The 18,986-nt window shown below is 45.7% G+C and overlaps 1 protein-coding gene across 1 annotated transcript in view; it reads left to right on the plus strand.

Annotated features, from left to right (window-relative positions):
• LOC146869584 (E3 ubiquitin-protein ligase RNF31-like) overlaps positions 1 to 18,986 on the plus strand; it is a 275,447-nt gene that overhangs the window by 139,693 nt on the left and 116,768 nt on the right. The gene's annotated exons all lie outside the window — the stretch shown is intronic.

Below are 18,986 nucleotides of genomic sequence, written 5' to 3' on the forward strand. Positions count from 1 at the left end.
GGAGCCAATAAAAGGAGGCAGCCCGCTCGGGGGCAGGGCTTCCGACTACAGCAACTGAGTGTGGATGGTTTTTGCACTCTCCCCATTCCCCGTACCCTGTTACATCCGCCCCTACATACTCACAGCCCCTAGAGCTACGGGGAACGGGACACCCCCCCCCCCCAAGAGATGTTGTCCGTGTCGCACATCACAGCAGACTTCAAAAGTACATGTCCAAAACAAGCCATTGATACATGTGGTCGACGTGTCCCTCTTCCACAGATGCACGCACTCGTTCATCCATATTGTGTCCATAGAAACAGAGGCGCGTGCACACATACTGCCTGCCCAGCGCACCTGGCGCAGATGTACACAAACCACGGAGACCTGCAATACGCGGACGATATAGTGGTCCTAAGCCAAACACCGGTTGGCTTGCAAACCACCTGATAACATACTTTGATCAGCAAGGGCTAGAGATAAATAAGAAAAAGAAAAAAAAAGTTCTGCAATTAGTAGGACCTAGTTCAGGAAAATTCATGTGGTTTGCCAAAAATCAACAGATAGAGCAAGTTTGCACATATAAGTCTCTGGGGATGAATTTGGATCGAGTTATGTCCTTTACTGAACAGAAAAGAGAAATAAGAGCAAAGGCCCAAACACTAATCTTTGCCTACAGTCAATTGAAACAAAAGCGGAGTTGTCCATTTTACAGTCATTTATTGAAAGTAATGGCCTCTCAATTCCTTCCTGCACTCGCATATGGTTTGGAAATATGGCATGGCCAGGAACTTAATGTTTTAAACGAACTTCAGACAAAGGTGTACAAATCCGTTTTACACCTTCCAAAAAGTGCATCACCAGCACAGCTCCGTCTATAAAATCTGGAATTCCAGCGTCAATCTGTTTTTGTGAAACTGTGCTGGAAACTCCGTTCCTCAGAACCTGGGTCTTTGAACAACCTATGTTGGACCGAAATGAAGGCTCAGTTTGTCCTGAAAAAATCGTACTCCTGGGGCGAATACTTACGATCCGCATTGGCAGCTCTAGACTTACAAGAGGCATGGGATAGTAAGATGGAATGGGCAGCATTTAATAGAGTGTGTAACAGTGCTGCAAAAAATCTGTCCTTTCACAAAAATAAAACATTACTGGTAAAACGCAAACACTCTTGGACAGTCATAAATTCTTATGTTAAATCAAAACCGCAAGCTTATTTAGCGGCACATTTTTGACTAGTTTTAAAAAATAATTTTATGCTGTATCGGTTTGGAGAATACGAAATCAAGGACTTGCAACAAACATGGAAAGGAAAATTCCCAAATGCAAAATTGCCTTTTATGTGGATATCACAACAAATCTTTGTCACCTTATGTGCGTCTGCCCTATAGTGAAAGAAGCGAGAAGGAAACTATTAAAACCAATTTCAAAAGAACTTAACATTCGCACCTGTAGACAAACTGTAACTTGCTGCCTGGGGGGAACATCAACCATTTTAATCTGACGAAGGACTAAGTTTCTTAACTTGATTGACAAACTCTTACAAACAGTGGATAATACTAAATGAATTAAATGAACTAAATGAATTAGGCCATAAATGAGTTGGAAATAGCAAAAAAAATGTATAAATAATTTTCATATGAAATTCTGTTTTAAATCTTTGTAACTGACTTTTAATAATTTTAGTACTATGCTTTATGGTTGTGATAACCAAATCAAGTTTTTCTTGACTGACTGAATATCAAGACACTCTTATTCACCGAGGCGTCGACAGAATTATTAACAGGTACCGGCGTGCACGTAAACACTCTTGAAAAAGATGCACATGTGTCTCCAACGCAAGAACACGCACAAGAAACCACTTGTAAGCCGATAGCGACACCATAATTGCAAACAGACACGTGAACATGCAGCATGTCCATGCACAAAGACGTATGCAGAATTACAGGTGTAATCACACAGACATCTTGTGCAGCCATATACACACGAGTCCTTTTCTAAAATTGTATCGGCTGGGAGTAAACAGCAGAGGGTAATCAATGTGCAGTGTTAGACGCTGTATTAGGGCGAAGGCGCCATTTGATGGGTGTGGTTAATACAACCCTCGTGGACACACATAGCAGGTTGGATGCTTTTACAAACAATACGTTTGAAAGGATTTATTCACCAATAATTCCAGAAGCTTCCATTAAACCCACAGACTCGATCAAGTAAGCGCCCGAACACTTCTGATAGAGATTGCTCAGACGACAAATGCACATAGTTGCTGCTACGGCCCTTCATCCTTCGAAGTCGATATAACCAGCATTGTTGCGAATGCTGACAGTTCTACTTGTTACAAGTGTCACGAGACCGCGCTCACAGGATGGCAGGGCTCTAGCGGGTGAGCACATCCGCGAGGACATGGAGGCGCTCTGGGAACAGGGGCTCGTGCACCCAACTGGTCCAAAACAGACAGACCACGGTTGTCACAAGCGTACGCACATGTGCCTTGAGCTGGCCCACAACATTGTTCATCGCTTCTATGCCAGTGCCTACTAGAGTTAAACATGCCTGCCAAGCTTCGTCAGACACATGTGTTATGGGTTAAAGCAGGCCCGGCTCCAGGAATTTTTATTTGGGTGGGCCAAGGGTGCATTTGGGTGAGCCGCTGTAGGCTCGATTTGTCGCATATATGTCTGGGCAGGCCTGCTTCAGGGCCCTCCTTTATCTCTTCTTAGTCTTACAAGGCCCAGTAAAACGCACTCTTTTCCAGGTCTCTTTCTCAATGTTATCACTCACAAAAAGTGTTTTTTCCATGTAATGTCCCTTTGATGGGAAGAGGAGGTTTCTGAGGTGGTAGTATCAGGCAAGTGACACTTCTCTGGTTCCCTTTCTGTGAGCCTTCAGTGAGAATCCCTCTTCATTACTACCTCCACCTGACCCCAGACTCTGCAACACACTCCCTTACAGGCTCCCTCTGTGCGAGCCTTCGGAGAGAATCCCTCTTCATTACTACCTCCACCTGACCCCGGACTCTGCAACGCACTCCCTTACAGGCTTGATTATCCACTACTCCTCTCCAGTGCACCTTATCTCACAGCTGACCTTGGGCCCCAGCCCCATATCAGCCACCATCGGGCTCCACTTTCATTTTTCCCGGTAAAAACATTAGTAAAATTACCTTCAAACTTAAAACATTGAATATAGCAGTACATATAATTAGCACGCGCTTTAAAGTATGTTCCACAGTACCCTTATGACCCGACTGCTAATTAAATAAACAAAAACCGAAAGGCCATAACAAGGCTGGCTTCAGCGCTGATGCGAAAGTCTTTTTGGGCGCCACACCAATAACCTTTACTGCCACCTTCCAACAGTGCCCCTCATCCCTCCATGCACCCCCCCTATTGACCTCCTCCTCGGATTCCCTCACTGCCTCACGCCACAAGTGCCCCTCATCTCTCCATAGCCCCTCCCCCTCATGACTTCCTCCTCGGATTCCCTAACTGCCACCCTCCACTAGTGCCCCTCATCTCTCTGTAGCCCATCCCCCTCATGACCTCCTCCGCAGACACCCTCACTGCCAACCTCCAGCAGTGCCCCTCATCTCTCCCTAGCTCCCCACTCCACCCCATGACCTCCTCCTCGGATTCCCTCACTGCCACACACCACAAGTGCCCCTCATCTCCCCATAGCCCCTTCCCCTCATGACCTCCTCCTCGGATTCCCTCACTACCACCCTCCACCAGTGCCCCTCATCTCTCCCTAGCTCCCCCTCCACCCCATGACCTGTTCTTTGGATTCCCTCATTGTCACCCTCCAACAATGCCCCTCATCGCTCCATAGCCCCTTCCACTACCTCCTCCTTGGATTCCCTCATTGCCACCCTCCAGCAGTGTCCCTCCTCTCTCTGTAGCCCCTTCCCCTCTTGACCTCCTCCTCAGACTCCCTCACGGGGGTCAGCTTTACTGATAAAAATGTATATCTGCCCAATTATACTCATTTTAGCAGCATTAGAATAATGGAAGACTGGGGAAGTTCTAACTATATCAAAAAACAAAAAAAGAGAAGTTCTAACCATACCGTTCATGTTTGTCTGCAGCTCTTTGGTGACAGTTCATTGGTCACTGTCCTATGTTAGGATTGTAACTTCTGAACTGCAAGTAGCACAAGGATCTCTGTGACAAAGTCTGAAACCCACCGAGCTTCCACATAAAATACAGTTCATCTGCATTTAAAAACTACTAACAGACAAATGATTGCTCTCCAGCAGGATCACTAATCACCAGCGTTATTGGGGCATCTTTTATCGTCTTATTGTCGTCCTGCATCGGCCATGATAATGATAAAAACTGTTTAAATGAAGCACACACGAAGTATGTGTCCTGCTGGGCCTGCGCAGATTTAAAAAAGAAGAACAAATAGTGACACATTCTCTTACCTACTCCATTAGTCAAACTTTGTGTCACAGCCTGATGTGATAAGCAGCTGCAGGGATCAGGAAAGGTGATAGGAATAAACAAACTTCTTTTCTCCTGCGCTGCATAGGAAACGAAATAGCCACCCAGCAGAACGGTAGGCAACGGTTACCCTGTCAAAGAAAGGATTTGACCCTTTCGCCATGTGGTGATGAAGGGGTGAAAAAAAACAAAGCCTCGTTCACATGTAAATGGTCTTTTAATAATCTCTAAAACTGTCTGTGTGTGTGCGCCCGGGAGGCTGTCTTGGCCCGGGCTGACACACGAGTGAAGCACTTTGAGCCCCATGGCGTTGCGCGCCTGCCTTCAAGCCCTCACTGCGAGGGCCAAGGCTCCTTTTTGGGTGGGCCTGGCCCACCCTCTAGAACCGGGCCTGGGTTAAAGTGAGATGGTCTTACGCTTCTGAAAACCATTCACACGAAATGATTGGCATGGGCGCAAATAAAAATACATTGAAAATAAATGGTTTTAAGGTGCTGCCAGCCTTCAAAGCGTGCGGCATTATGGTATCGACATGAGGCCACTGACGGGGTAGTTATTGTGTAGCTGTGTGCCTCTGTATCACTAGCCCATTCATTAAACGAATGATACTTTCCATTCAATGCCTGCGTTGTGGCAGCGCGACACTTGGCTACAGGGGAAGATCTAAATGGGACCAGCCAGTGCACTTGTGTTGTCTTGGGACCGTAGAGGAACACATACTCCATACTTTTCAAACAAAGTGCACCGAGCGAAATAAAATAGCCAAAAAAGGGAAGCGAGGCACATGCAAACACTCATCCATACACTAGTACGTACTCCTCGTGCACATTCACGTCTGCGAGCGCCCCACCCGCCGAAGGAGCAAACATACGCTGGTTCGACACAAATCCTCTTCCTTAGCATTTGCTTATGCGGATCCCGAGACAATGACTGGATGGTTTCTGGTCACTCGGGAGTGGTGCGCCCAGTTCACTAAAGCGAAACTGAAACACGGCAGCAGCATGATGGCCGCCATTATGCAGCCAGAAGAGAGCAGGAATGCTATTCATTCCTGTTCATGTTCCGCACTGGTAGCCGGCTAGCAGCCTGCGGCTTGTTCTGCAGACATATGCAATAGACGTAAAACCTTACACAAATATAGAGGTGAAGACAGGGCCGTTTCTAGGTGTTTTGCCGCCCTAGGCGAGAATTGAAAAATGCCGCCCCCTCCCTTTTACTAGCATCACTCTCTCCCCCTGTCATACAGCTAGAAGAATTAATGGATTAGATCACAAAATGTGCCACGTTATGCCGCATAATTTGCCTTTTTTGATGCATAATTTAGCCAACTCTCCGCATAATTTGGTTCCCCCTGCGGCTTAATTTCAAGTGGCCCGGAGTATAAGTAACACCAACAATCAAAGAGCACATGGCAAAACAGCTGAGTAGGTTAACTGCTTGCTGCAGAGATCTGCAGTGTAAGCTGGTCACAAATTGAAATATTTGCACAGTCTACTCAGCCTTTTATCTTTCCAAGTTAAAAAGGAGAGCCTTTGTGTTGAGTAATATTGACCTATTATCTAAGCCCCGAGGCACAATTTAATTAGCGATGTATGTTTTGTAAGTGGGCGTATAGAGTGCAAACGTAGCCGTAGAACATCACAGCGCGGTACAATAGTTGCCTTGGTACATTTTGTTTGTTTGTTTGTTTGTTTAAACTTTATTTCGGCTAATATAGCCTTAAAAGCCAAGTACAAGAGAATAAAGACAAAACACATATATATACATGACCATAAATATCAATACTAAAGTTAATATATACAATTGGGCAAGATATATTTTAGTTATCTCCATGATTGAGCAATACCGCTAATAAAAATATAAATAGCATTTTTAAATTAATTAAAAGCTAGAAGTTAAAAACAGTTTGGACTAAAGAGAACAGTGCATCATGTTTCTATACAAAAGATAAAAAGGGCTCCCATCCGTACATTACAGTTCATGACCAAATCGTTTCCTGATGAGGTACGCATTAAATAAGAATCTACTAGTGCCAAACACCACTAGTTGTGAGGTATTAGACTTGATTATGCGCTCTGCTTCTTTGTAGGATCTGGCCCCCATGTATATGCATAGGGGTTTGATCCAATGAACCCTCGGTTTCTTATATGCCGGGCAAAAGAAGAGTAGATGAACATCGTCTTCCTTAGCCCCTAGAGAGCAGAGAGTACACAAATCAGTACCATTTTTCCCGCCCCACCTACACGTGTATGCACTAATCTGTAAGACCCCATACCTGAATTGCAAATATAGTGTTTTTGCTAGTGGTGGACCAATCTCATCCATGAATTGTTCAAAGATGGGTATGTCTTTTAAAATCAGGAATTTCTGGGTCAATATGCCAATCGTAGAACTATGCACTAACTCACCATTGACATAAGACCAGAAAGTATCCTTTACAAGTTTTTTAGAAGACAATGTCATATTCTGGGGAACCTCCCATAAATGAGAAAGCCCTAGTCTCTCATACCACTTGAATATATACTTTAACCATGGGGTTTTCATGTGTCCATCAATCTGGATTAATTCAGTCAATCCACTCTTATAATCGCTCAACTCCGGGGTTGTCCATAGCCTAACCCAATACAACAGTGGTCTTAGTGTGGCTTGATAATCTGTTCTTTTAAGGTTAATATCAAGAAAAACTGGGACTAGAGGGGTTCTAGTCGGTATTTTGAGCAGCCTACGTACAAAGTGGTTTTCCACTTTTCCAAAGTTGCTTTTACAGCAGTAACCCCAAATCTCAGCACCGTAGAGAGCAGCTGATTGAGCCTACGCTTTAAAAACCTCAAGTGCCGGCGAGATTGCTTTAGAATAACTAGCGCCGTGCACTTTAAGATAGACATTGAGTTTTGTTTGAGGGATAACGTGCTTTTTTCCAGCTGCCCTTTCAAAGGAAGGTTGTTATCCAACATTAATCCTAAATAGTTGATGCTCTCTACATGATCCAGTTTTTGGTTCTCTAAAAACAGATTATTCCTAAAAGATTTCTTGGGGTTTATAGACATGTATTTGGTTTTGGTTGGGTTTATTTCTAACCCCTTCCCCACACAATACTTTTGGAAGGAGTCAACCAAATTTTGTAAACCCCTCGTAGTCTGGGAAATAAGAATGGTATCATCAGCAAAAAGTAATGCCGTGATCGTCTCACCGCCTAACTTTGGGGAGTCATGTACACAGTTCCTTAAATAGCTCGGAATATCATTAACATATAGCGAGAAGAGTGTGGGTGCTAACACACAACCTTGGCGCACACCACGGTCCACAGGTATGGCCCTTGAAATTTCTCCTCCCTTCCCCCATCTAATTTTAGCATAGTTCCCTGTGTGTAGCTTAATAAGTTCTTTAAGTAGCTCGCCTGGAATCGCCATGATCCTTAATGTATTCCACAACAAGTTGCGCGGAACGAGGTCGAAGGCGGCCCTCAAATCCACAAACGCCACATAGAGGCTACCCTTCGTTATGTTAATATACTTCCAACAGATGCACATAAACCTAAACACCTGATCGACCGTACTAATTTTCGATCTAAATCCTGCTTGGTATTTGGTAAGTATCTTAGACTCCTCAATCCAATCTAAAAGCCTATTTAAAATGTGTCTGGCAAAAACCTTTTGTAAAATATCTATTAAACTTATTGGGCGGTAATTACTCGGATCATAGCGATCACCTTTTTTAAAAATTGTTATAATTTCTGCCCCTTTCCATGATTCGGGGATCGGTGTACCTGCCACAATCGAATTACTCAGGAAATTTATATATGGCCCCCACACTTCCACGTCATGTTTTAATAAATCGCCGGGAATTTTGTCAGGGCCTGGAGCTTTACCCATTGTAACAGCTTGCAGTGCCTGGATGGTTTCTTCTAGGCTGAAATGTAGAGGAGCAGTTCTCAATTATAAATTAATCTCTTTGTCCCCAGGGATCAAAGCCTCCTTGTTATTGGCGTAAAGCTTAGAAAAGTGATCGCACCATGTATTTTCATCTAAGAAGATATCCTTTGGTGATCTACCCTTCTTATTTCCCTTGGAGATTAAATTTCAGAACGTGCTCTGATCACGTAACTTGGCCGCACTCAGGAGGTCCTCCCATATAGATACATCCCAAGCTTTTTTTGCTTGGGCCATAGTATTATTATAAGCCTGTCTTCCATTTTTTATGTCCAATTGGTTCCTGGATTTTACTGCCTGGATCAGATTGGACTTTGCTATTCGACATTCTTTATTGTACCATGGGTTCGCTAGCTCAAGGTAGTTCCCTTTCCGATTTTTATCCTTTTAATAAGTTTTACTCAAAAGGGGAGTTAGTGCATCTACCAATTTGTAATGTAGATCAAGAACGCCCTGTGTACCCAATAGGGGCAACTGGGATGCTCCAACAGTCTCAGTAAATGTATTATAGATGTTTGTCAACGCCTTTTCTGTTCCCAAGATATATGACCATCTTAGAGCTCTCCTGTTGTTTGATATCTGTATCTCCCCAACCGAATTATTTAATAGAGCCTCTCCATCTGATCAAGTAATGAAAGGTTGGGGGTCTAGCCATAGTTGAAGAGGGAAATGGTCACTCTCCGTCCTGGGGTCTATCTTGAGGTCAATTATTAGATCCCATAGGTTCCGGGAAACCATTACAAAGTCTATGTGTGACCTACAATTTCTCTTAGAAAAAGTTGAAACTGGTGGTCTATCAGATCGAAAGTGGCCATTGCATGCCCTTAAGTCATGCGACACAGTCAACTGTAGAATCTGTGTAGCGGCTATTGTACTTTTAACTGATCCTGTGAAGTCTAAGGGCAAGATATCATTGGCAGCGTCTTGCTCATCAAATAGTGTTTCCATGCCCAAAATTGGTTCATATTTACAATTAAAATCCCCGCCAACTACCACCTGTACATTTTGTCCTAATGCATCTAAAGTGGAATCCAAGAGTTCTACCACCTTTGATTCCTTGTTTGATGGATACGGTCTATTGTATATATTTATTAAATATATAACTTCTTTTTCTCTTGCCACACATTTGAGGCCTAATAGATCAGGAGAGGGGATAGGTATCTGGATGACATCTATTTCCAGAGTGACTTTAACCCAAATGACCAACCCCCCTGATGCTCTTCCTCTAATTGACGGAGTTGCATCAGAGCTAAATGTTTTGTACCCTAGCCTATGGGGAGTTTCTATCAACCAAGTTTCCTGTAAAAGTATGATATCGTAGTTCTCAATATAAGAACACCATATCGCATCCTTCAAGTTCCTAGATAATCCAGCTATATTCCAGGATATCAGTCTAATGCTTGAGTTTTCCTCTGTTCCTATTGATATATCATCACTAACTATGTCATCCTCAAGCTCGGAATATCATTAACATATAGCGAGAAGAGTGTGGGTGCTAACACACAACCTTGGCGCACACCACGGTCCACAGGTATGGCCCTTGAAATTTCTCCTCCCTTCCCCCATCTAATTTTAGCATAGTTCCCTGTGTGTAGCTTAATAAGTTCTTTAAGTAGCTCGCCTGGAATCGCCATGATCCTTAATGTATTCCACAACAAGTTGCGCGGAACGAGGTCGAAGGCGGCCCTCAAATCCACAAACGCCACATAGAGGCTACCCTTCGTTATGTTAATATACTTCCAACAGATGCACATAAACCTAAACACCTGATCGACCGTACTAATTTTCGATCTAAATCCTGCTTGGTATTTGGTAAGTATCTTAGACTCCTCAATCCAATCTAAAAGCCTATTTAAAATGTGTCTGGCAAAAACCTTTTGTAAAATATCTATTAAACTTATTGGGCGGTAATTACTCGGATCATAGCGATCACCTTTTTTAAAAATTGTTATAATTTCTGCCCCTTTCCATGATTCGGGGATCGGTGTACCTGCCACAATCGAATTACTCAGGAAATTTATATATGGCCCCCACACTTCCACGTCATGTTTTAATAAATCGCCGGGAATTTTGTCAGGGCCTGGAGCTTTACCCATTGTAACAGCTTGCAGTGCCTGGATGGTTTCTTCTAGGCTGAAATGTAGAGGAGCAGTTCTCAATTATAAATTAATCTCTTTGTCCCCAGGGATCAAAGCCTCCTTGTTATTGGCGTAAAGCTTAGAAAAGTGATCGCACCATGTATTTTCATCTAAGAAGATATCCTTTGGTGATCTACCCTTCTTATTTCCCTTGGAGATTAAATTTCAGAACGTGCTCTGATCACGTAACTTGGCCGCACTCAGGAGGTCCTCCCATATAGATACATCCCAAGCTTTTTTTGCTTGGGCCATAGTATTATTATAAGCCTGTCTTCCATTTTTTATGTCCAATTGGTTCCTGGATTTTACTGCCTGGATCAGATTGGACTTTGCTATTCGACATTCTTTATTGTACCATGGGTTCGCTAGCTCAAGGTAGTTCCCTTTCCGATTTTTATCCTTTTAATAAGTTTTACTCAAAAGGGGAGTTAGTGCATCTACCAATTTGTAATGTAGATCAAGAACGCCCTGTGTACCCAATAGGGGCAACTGGGATGCTCCAACAGTCTCAGTAAATGTATTATAGATGTTTGTCAACGCCTTTTCTGTTCCCAAGATATATGACCATCTTAGAGCTCTCCTGTTGTTTGATATCTGTATCTCCCCAACCGAATTATTTAATAGAGCCTCTCCATCTGATCAAGTAATGAAAGGTTGGGGGTCTAGCCATAGTTGAAGAGGGAAATGGTCACTCTCCGTCCTGGGGTCTATCTTGAAGTCAATTATTAGATCCCATAGGTTCCGGGAAACCATTACAAAGTCTATGTGTGACCTACAATTTCTCTTAGAAAAAGTTGAAACTGGTGGTCTATCAGATCGAAAGTGGCCATTGCATGCCCTTAAGTCATGCGACACAGTCAACTGTAGAATCTGTGTAGCGGCTATTGTACTTTTAACTGATCCTGTGAAGTCTAAGGGCAAGATATCATTGGCAGCGTCTTGCTCATCAAATAGTGTTTCCATGCCCAAAATTGGTTCATATTTACAATTAAAATCCCCGCCAACTACCACCTGTACATTTTGTCCTAATGCATCTAAAGTGGAATCCAAGAGTTCTACCACCTTTGATTCCTTGTTTGATGGATACGGTCTATTGTATATATTTATTAAATATATAACTTCTTTTTCTCTTGCCACACATTTGAGGCCTAATAGATCAGGAGAGGGGATAGGTATCTGGATGACATCTATTTCCAGAGTGACTTTAACCCAAATGACCAATCCCCCTGATGCTCTTCCTCTAATTGACGGAGTTGCATCAGAGCTAAATGTTTTGTACCCTAGCCTATGGGGAGTTTCTATCAACCAAGTTTCCTGTAAAAGTATGATATCGTAGTTCTCAATATAAGAACACCATATCGCATCCTTCAAGTTCCTAGATAATCCAGCTATATTCCAGGATATCAGTCTAATGCTTGAGTTTTCCTCTGTTCCTATTGATATATCATCACTAACTATGTCATCCTCAAGTGTGAATAAAGAATTTACCTCTTCCACTTGATTGTCATCTTTATTATTTTCCTTTACCTCCAAACTCTCTAAGTGACACTGAACCACCACGTCCAATCTGGCTACCTCGCGCAGCCGAGCATTAACAAATTCGTCGCTAATTGGCAACTCATTTGGCAGCACGTCTATGGGACTCGGTGTTATTAAGGATTTAGAGTCAGAATCTTCAATGCTCTGGTTAGGCCCCCACATCTGGGTATCTGCTGATATCTCTGTGATATTTTTCCCAACCTGAGGAAGTCAATCATTTTGGTCCAATGAGCTCAATGCCGAATATCTATTTTCAATTGGGATATAAAAAGTTGGGCTTCTACTGGTACTCAGGGGCCTACTTTTGTTGATGAATTGGGGTGTCCTATCTAAGTGGCTATAAAAGTAACCCAAGGGGTGCACACCCACATCGTTCTCCCCCACGACCAGTGATGCTGCTCTAAGTAGGACGGTTGCGACATGTTGGGGGTGTCTAAAATTTATAATCACACAGTCCCCCTTGCAAGTTTTCCTTGCATTGCCAATCCAAGAGACCCGTCTGGTAGACAGTATTTGGTCAGAAAAATTTGTGGGGAATCCACAGTTTTTATTCAGCCAAGCGACTGATTTCCGTTTGAGTGAGTCATGTGATTCCTCTCGGAAATTAGGTGCTACGGGGTCTAGGGGTGGAACATTTGAAAGGACAATGACATAAGGTTCACAGTCTGGCGGAAGATTAGTATACTGTGGTTTTCTTGCAAGGGCAGTAGACCTCACACTACTGGGTGGGGCTGCTTTGGACTGGATAGTACTGCCAACTTTTCGCAGTATCTCCCTAGGTTTAGGGGAACTTGCTCCCTCTATTACGGCCGACTGTGCAGGGTGACCAGGTTGTACCAGTATCTCAGGCGGTTTTAGGATCTGTTCCTTATTAATCTTAGCTAAGAGACCACCCAACCTAGATACCTCAACAGATAACATATCAATTTTTTCCACGAGTGGTTTGATCATAAGTTATAATTTTGCCTCAAACAGCTTTGCAATATGACCCAAGAAAACAGAGTTCACATCGTCATTAATAGTCAAGGTCTCGTTGTGAACCACAATACTTCTCTGACCTTGCTCCAACGTTGGCTTATGGTATGCAGTCCCCCGCTTATTCTGAATTTTCCTACATTTTCTAACAGCTCTCTTAGCTGGAGAGTGAAGTAATACAGACTCTCTAGGGTTCTCCAATAAGACTTGGCTTAGTGCATCATGGTCTGAAGGTGAAGTTACTGAGTTCTCCAAATGGGGGGCTTCAGTACTAGGAGGATCCAGCGTAATAGGACCACTATCAACATCTATGGGGGAAGGCAAGGTTTCTAAGAGAGGCTCCTTTCCTAGTGATTTTCTTCTTTCATTATTAATCTTGCTCACCATTTTAACCAGGTAGTTATCCATGGTTGTTTTCTTTTTGGCCATATTATGCTAACAGTAACGTATTTATCGACCACAGGAAAATATTAGGGGTAACCGGTGATGCTAACTAGCAATAGTGGCCCAACACAGGGCTAGTAAAGCACAAGAGAATATTTAGAATTTATCAGCCTCACATATACTCCTAAATAATATAAACAAACAATATCACAATTTGAACTAGGATGTGCAACATGGAAATTTAGTTGACACAACCAATATATAAAACCACGATTTATCTACAAAAGTCGTTATACAAGTACTTGCTGCTTTGGTTATCTCCTCGAGGCTTAGGGGGGTGGCCCGACCCGACCTCTTCCGAGCCCCTAACGGCCACACAACGGCCCGCCCTTTGCCCGGGCTTAGCCCGGCGACGCCCGCGCGCGTCCCGCGACGCGGGGGCTCTCCTCCGTCTTAAAGCGCCCCCGGGCACGGAAGAGGCGTGAACGGCTTCCTGCCGCAAAGCACTGTGGGTAGTGTAGTCCCTGTTTCTGCCGGTGCGGCGGTAATGGCGGTGGCCGCAGGGAAGCAGCGCTGGTCAAGCAGACGGTCCAGCTACGCCCAGCAGGTAAGGTTGTATCTCTAGTTAGCTGCAGAAAGAGCCCCAGCTCCACCGGGGCTCTCGTCCGTCTTAAAGCGCCCCCGGGCGCGGAAGAGGCGTGAACGGCTTCCTGACGCAAAGCACTGTGGGTAATGTAGTCCCTGTTTCTGGCGGTGCCGGTGCGGCGGGAACAGCGGTAATGGCGGTGGCCGCAGGGAAGCAGCGCCGGTCAAGCAGACGGTCCAGCTACGCCCAGCAGGTAAGGTTGTATCTCTAGTTAGCTGCAGAAAGAGCCCCCGCTCCACCGGGGCTCTCCTCCGTCTTAAAGCGCCCCCGGGCGTGGAAGAGGCGTGAACGGCTTCCTGCCGCAAAGCACTGTGGGTAGTGTAGTCCCTGTTTCTGCCGGTGCCGGTGCAGCGGGAACAGCGGTAATGGCGGTGGCCGCAGGGAAGCAGACGGTCCAGCTACGCCCAGCAGGTAAGGTTGTATCTCTAGTTAGCTGCAGAAAGAGCCCCTGCTCCACCGGGGCTCTCCTCCGTCTTAAAGCGCCCCCGGGCGCGGAAGAGGCGTGAACGGCTTCCTGCCGCAAAGCACTGTGGGTAGTGTAGTCCCTGTTTCTGCCGGTGCGGCGGGAACAGCGGTAATGGCGGTGGCCGCAGGGAAGCAGCGCCGGTCAAGCAGACGGTCCAGCTACGCCCAGCAGGTAAGGTTGTATCTCTAGTTAGCTGCAGAAGGAGCCCCCGCTCCACCGGGGCTCTCCTCCGTCTTAAAGCGCCCCCGGGCGCGGAAGAGGCGTGAACGGCTTCCTGCCGCAAATCACTGTGGGTAGTGTAGTCCCTGTTTCTGCCGGTGCGGCGGGAACAGCGGTAATGGCGGTGGCCGCAGGGAAGCAGCGCCGGTCAAGCAGACGGTCCAGCTACGCCCAGCAGGTAAGGTTGTATCTCTAGTTAGCTGCAGAAAGAGCCCCCGCTCCACCGGGGCTCTCCTCCGTCTTAAAGTGCCCCCGGGCGCGGAAGAGGCGTGAACGGCTTCCTGCCGCAAAGCACTGTGGGTAGTGTAGTCCCTGTTTCTGCCGGTGCCGGTGCGGCGGGAAAAGCGGTAATGGCGGTGGCCGCAGGGAAGCAGCGCCGGTCAAGCAGACGGTTCAGCTACGCCCAGCAGGTAAGGTTGTGTCTCTAGTTAGCTGCAGAAAGAGCCCCCGCTCCACCGGGGCTCTCCTCCGTCTTAAAGCGCCCCCGGGCGCGGAAGAGGCGTGAACGGCTTCCTGCCGCAAAGCACTGTGGGTAGTGTAGTCCCTGTTTCTGCCGGTGCGGCGGGAACAGCGGTAATGGCGGTGGCCGCAGGGAAGCAGTGCCGGTCAAGCAGACGGTCCAGCTACGCCCAGCAGGTAAGGTTGTATCTCTAGTTAGCTGCAGAAAGATCCCCCGCTCCACCGGGGCTCTCCTCCGTCTTAAAGCGCCCCTGGGCGCGGAAGAGGCGTGAACGGCTTCCTGCCGCAAAGCACTGTGGGTAGTGTAGTCCCTGTTTCTGCCGGTGCCGGTGCGGCGGGAACAGCGGTAATGGCGGTGGCCGCAGGGAAGCAGCGCCGGTCAAGCAGACGGTCCAGCTACGCCCAGCAGGTAAGGTTGTATCTCTAGTTAGCTGCAGAAAGAGCCCCCGCTCCACCGGGGCTCTCCTCCGTCTTAAAGCGCCCCCGGGCGCGGAAGAGGCGTGAACGGCTTCCTGCCGCAAAGCACTGTGGGTAGTGTAGTCCCTGTTTCTGCCGGTGCGGCGGGAACAGCGGTAATGGCGGTGGCCGCAGGGAAGCAGCGCCGGTCAAGCAGACGGTCCAGCTACGCCCAGCAGGTAAGGTTGTATCTCTAGTTAGCTGCAGAAAGAGCCCCCGCTCCACCGGGGCTCCCCTCCGTCTTATAGCGCCCCCGGGCGCGGAAGAGGCGTGAACGGCTTCCTGCCGCAAAGCACTGTGGGTAGTGTAGTCCCTGTTTCTGCCGGTGCCAGTGCGGCGGGAACAGCGGTAATGGCGGTGGCCGCAGGGAAGCAGCGCCGGTCAAGCAGACGGTCCAGCTACGCCCAGCAGGTAAGGTTGTATCTCTAGTTAGCTGCAGAAAGAGCCCCCTTACCTACTCCATTAGTCAAACTTTGTGTCACAGCCTGATGTGATAAGCAGCTGCAGGGGTCAGGAAAGGTGATACGAATAAACAAACTTCTTTTCTCCTGGGCTGCATAGGAAACGAAATAGCCACCCAGCAGAACGGTAGGCAACGGTTACCCTGTCAAAGAAAGGATTTGACCCTTTCGCCATGTGGTGATGAAGGGGTGAAAAAAAACAAAGCCTCGTTCACATGTAAATGGTCTTTTAATAATCTCTAAAACTGTCTGTGTGTGCGCGCCCGGGAGGCTGTCTCGGTCCGGGCTGACACACGAGTGAAGCACTTTGAGCCCCATGGCGTTGCGCGCCTGCCTTCAAGCCCTCACTGCGAGGGCCAAGGCTCCTGTTTGGCTAGAACCGGGCCTGGGTTAAAGTGAGATGGTCTTACGCTTCTGAAAACCATTCACACGAAATGATTGGCATGGGCGCAAATAAAAATACATTGAAAATAAATGGTTTTAAGGTGCTGCCAGCCTTCAAAGCGTGCGGCATTATGGTATCGACATGAGGCCACTGACGGGGTAGTTAGTGTGTAGCTGTGTGCCTCTGTATCACTAGCCCATTCATTAAACTAATGAAACTTTCATGTAATGCCTGCGTTGTGGCAGCGCGACACTTAGCTACAGGGGAAGATCTAAATGGGACCAGCCAGTGCACTCGTGTTGTCTCGGGACCGTAGAGGAACACATACATACTCCATACTTTTCAAACAAAGTGCACCGAGCGAAATAAAATAGCCAAAAAAGGGAAGCGAGGCACATGTAAACACTCATCCATACACTAGTGCGTACTCCTCGTGCACATTCACGTCTGCGAGCGCCCCACCCGCCGAAGGAGCAAACATACGGCGGATCGACACAAATCCTCTTCCTTAGCATTTGCTTCTGCGGATCCCGAGACAATGACTGGATGGTTTCTGGTCACTCGGGAGTGGTGCGCCCAGTTCACTAAAGCGAAACTGAAACACGGCAGCAGCATGATGGCCGCCATTTTGCAGCCCAAAGAGAGCAGGAATGCTATTCATTCCTGTTCATGTTCCGCACTGGTAGCCGGCTCGCAGCCTGGGCTTGTTCTGCAGACATATGCAATAGACGTAAAACCTTACACAAATATAGAGGTGACTCAGCTGCCAAGGTACAGCAGCTAATAAAAAGCCTACGTATGTTTGTATATATTGAAGCATTTTTTATGACGCTGTGGACAATATGAGGCTGGCAAACCAGCTAAAGCTGTCTCTATGCCAGACCAAAAATGGGTCTAAAATAAAGTCATTTCTCTGTGATGGATCTAGTGAAGATTCAAAATGTGTCGAGTTTACGCTCAGTATATTGTACACTGGGCTTTAAGTGGGCCGGGTCTTGCAGCAGTTCTAAAAGGCAGGTGCTGAAACGGGTCCCTATTAGGCTCTCCATTATCGCCCTCACCATCAGGGTGAAAAATACACTCTGGTTACATAAAGAAAATGGATGGATATGCTATATTGATCTGCACATCATCAAATGTACGTATATCGTAGAATTTCAATTGTAATAATCTGAACAATAGTATTGGGTGCAAATACAGTGCTGAATACTTAACCATCAAAAGTATTAAAATATTCTTTGTCACTACAATCTAGTCCAAAAATGTTTTGAATCAATCTAATAGGCAGAGCAGCACACCAGAATAAAGTCATACAATACGTAATCCTGATTCATATAGCGATATTCCACTTGATAAGATTTTGTCCATTTAACTGTGTCCAATAAGTTGAAGAGAATAGGGAGATAAGCTGCAGGAATACAGCACAGTCGACAGTGAGGACGTAATATGGTCCCTGACATTGTAAACAATTTGGAACTTTAAAGCCCAGACCGATGGTGTTTGGATTCATTATTACGCATTTGATAGCCTATATTGGAATTTGTGAGACAGGATTACAATGAAGAGAGTTTTTTTCTTCGTGAGGAATACTATGTACATGAAAGAAAAATGGACTTTGGAGCCTTGAAAAAGCCCTGCGGGCGAAACGCGCGTCGGCTGTTACGTGATTTTGGAATAAAAACTCAATCATTGACATCTCGACATGGAATTGGATCATTATTTGTACATTTTCTGTGTTATTTGACACAGTTAAATGGACACAATCTTATCAAGTGGAATATCGCTATATGAATCAGGATAACGTATTGTATGACTTTATTCTGGTGTGCTGCTCTGCCTATTAGATTGAAAAATACACTCTGCAGCTGTACCACTCTTCACTGCCTTTGATGTAACTTCAAAGAAACTTATTATAGTTCTTTCACAGTCTCGTCATATTAGAACTGAATCATTTTAAAATACAAAGGAAGCCATTGTTATTGCTTACTTACCTTATGCAGCTAACAACCATTGACAAAGCCAATAGTTCAGGCTTGTTGTATGAGGTGATATTACTTGTTATATTGACATTCCTAGAAAACACAGATAAGCCAGCATATCCTTTGCAGATAAAGAGCTAGAGATCTGTGTATCTTTATGCAGCCTGTAAAGTAATAGCCAAGCGTATCTTTGTCTTATCTAATATCTTTTTCCCCCAGATGAACTGTTGACTGCGGTTCAAGGTCAGCCTGGCCTACAGAACAATCAGCCAGTGTCCAAGAGGCTGGCCATTGAAAATGACAATGCTTTTATTTATATTTTAGAAACAAAAACATAAATAAAAGGCATTGTCAGTTACCATGCCAATCTAGTGGCACAGCACCCAGGATAATGAGCTGCATGGCTAAACACTTATAAGGTCCAAAAGGCGAGACCTATTGGCTATGCCAATGCTTGTTTTCATCCTGTTGCCCTCTTTTCTCCCCTTCTCTCATCCTTCTCTTTCACCCTCCCCTTTCCTTATTTTTT

The sequence above is a fragment of the Triturus cristatus genome, chromosome 1_1 (assembly GCF_964204655.1).
Source record: "Triturus cristatus chromosome 1_1, aTriCri1.1, whole genome shotgun sequence".
Lineage (NCBI taxonomy): Eukaryota > Metazoa > Chordata > Amphibia > Caudata > Salamandridae > Triturus > Triturus cristatus.